This window comes from Macrobrachium nipponense, chromosome 37 (genome assembly GCF_015104395.2).
Source record: "Macrobrachium nipponense isolate FS-2020 chromosome 37, ASM1510439v2, whole genome shotgun sequence".
NCBI lineage: Eukaryota > Metazoa > Arthropoda > Malacostraca > Decapoda > Palaemonidae > Macrobrachium > Macrobrachium nipponense.
Window position 1 is genome coordinate 16,246,164 of NC_061097.1, and position 2,500 is coordinate 16,248,663.

Here is a 2,500-nt window from a genome sequence, read left to right on the forward strand (position 1 = left end):
TCATGTTGCAGATGGGTGTGCTTAATATCTTTAGGGTGAGACTATGAAATGAAACACGATTGAAGTGTGAAGTTGTCGATAATTGCAAATGATACAGCACTGATTGGCGATAGTGATGAGAAACGGTATAAACTAGTGAAAGAGTTAGAAAGTATTTGTCAGAGGAGAAAGGTAATAGTAATGCACAAAACTGGGAAGATGGTACTATGAATATTAAAATCGAATGTGAAAGACTGGAAGCAATGAATTCGTATGACAAAATGGATGGCAGCTGGATGAGAGAAGACACTGGGTACAATAGAATAAGCAAGAAAGCTATAGTAGATTCACATCACCCGTGCATCTGATGTCTAGGCCAGTCCCTTACGATCATGATTGGCTGTTGATAATCCTATCACACGGCTGGAAACACTCGGTCTCTCAAGAGAGGTCACATAGACAGGATGTATGTTCCACCTTTCCTGAGTGATACTTTTGAAAGACTTATCCCTCAGGTAAAGTGGAACATAATCCTGCCTATGTGAATTCCCCCGAGAGACTTAGTTTCCAGCCCTGTGATTGGCTTATCAGTAGCCAATCAGGAGCGTTGTAAGGGACTGGCTTAGACATCAGATGCACGGGTGATGTGAATCTACTATAGTTGAATGTGTGCTAAGGAGTAGAAGAACATGGATGTTGAATCCATACAAAGGAAATAAGGTTGCAGCAGCTGATATAAACTGTTTTTGTAGACCGTGTGATGTAAGAATGATTGAAAGCGGGAAAAATTGTCTCTTTAAAATTGGTAAAAAGGTTGGCACAAGTGCTGTAGATGTAGTGAGGGAGGCGATTGAGCTACTATACAAAGTGTGCAAGTAGAGGTAGCTAATTGACTTATTTTTTGTAGTGGTACTCAGCGCTCTGCCCACGAGCCTTTGGCTGTGGTGAATGAAACGCCATCTATTGTGGAAAAGTACTCAGCTGAAATACTTATGCGGAAGTGGTCTTGTTTTTTTCCTCGGGGTCATTCCCTGTAGCGGAATATGATTTACTGAAGAAACGTTTATATATCGAATCCAGTATACCCTGCGAATGACTTGGACCCCAGGGGAAATTATTATTGGTAGTACATTTGGGCCACTCAGGATTCAAACCTTAGCCTTTGGTTCAGATGCAGAGATAAACACTCGACTTTGACCATGCGACTATTTTTCAATAATAATTACGCAACCTGATTCCGACAGGTACATGTTCACGAGAGTCGATCGAGTCGATCTCAACTTATATTTTCCATAAGAGCTGGTTGTTCAAATTCAGCTGTTTGTCGTTGTGTCTGAACCAAAAGCCCTGATTCATATCCTGGCCGGGGCTGATACACTTACCAATTTCGATTCCCCATGGTGTAAGTTATTCTGAAGTTACAGTGAATTCAATATCGAACGATATTTGTAGCTCAATAGCTGTGATTCTACACACACACAATGTATGTATATGTATATCTATTATTTGTGTATATGTATATAATATATATATATATATATATATATATATATATATATATATATATATATATATATATATATATATATATATATTTATATTTATATAATACATATATGTGTATGATATTTATATAGATAATAAATATATATATATATATCCTAACTAATCGCACGGCAACCATTTTGAATTAAGCTTCATATTTGTAAGAAGGCTCACGGAAATTTTGCCAAAGTGCGCCCAAGATTGTTAAGCTCCTTGAGAATTTACCTTTCTAAAAACTGGGTCATTTCTCCTCTATTTACTGAGGTTTTACCTTGAACATGAGCCGACCTTCTTCAGTGACTGCACTCTCTCATTTTTTCTACTTATCTGCTCAATTATTTTCAATACCAATTACTTCATTCTGATTTCTCTTTATTGGTTTCTTCTCTATTTATACGTTTGGACGGATGGAATTTCTTTTTGTTGTAAGAAGTCATTTCAACTAGCGGTGTGTTCGATTTTTTTTTCTTTTAGATGTACATTAACTTTTCATCATCATCATAAAAAAAAATCTCTAACTTTTCCCTTGACGAATTTGGAGGTCTTGAAATAAAAAGATATACCAAGAATCCTCTCTCTCTCTCTCTCTCTCTCTCTCTCTCTCTCTCTCTCTCTCTCTCTCTCTCATCTAGACAAACGTTTACCTGAGCTTGCGCATGACAGGTAATCTTGTACCATTCCTTTCCAGTCTTTCATTGAAAAAAGAGAAAAATATTACTAATAAAGCATCTCTCAGAAGCCAAGGTGATGCTTAGTTAAAATTGCCTGACAAACACTTTCAGTCCTACAACTCTCCTCGCGTAAATGATCTCGTGAACGGCGCTTTTAATCTCAGACGTGCTGATGATAATTCAATCGGTAAACACGCATATTACCTTGTCACCGTTTATGCACACATACATGCACCTAATGTGATATATGAGTACTTATGTGTTATATTTTATTTATATAATTTTTCATATCACTGCTAATTCAC

General features: G+C 36.9%; 1 protein-coding gene across 2 annotated transcripts in view; it reads right to left on the reverse strand.

The window, feature by feature from the left end:
• Positions 1-2,500, reverse strand: part of LOC135209040 (G-protein coupled receptor 54-like) — a 301,797-nt gene that overhangs the window by 298,409 nt on the left and 888 nt on the right. The gene's annotated exons all lie outside the window — the stretch shown is intronic.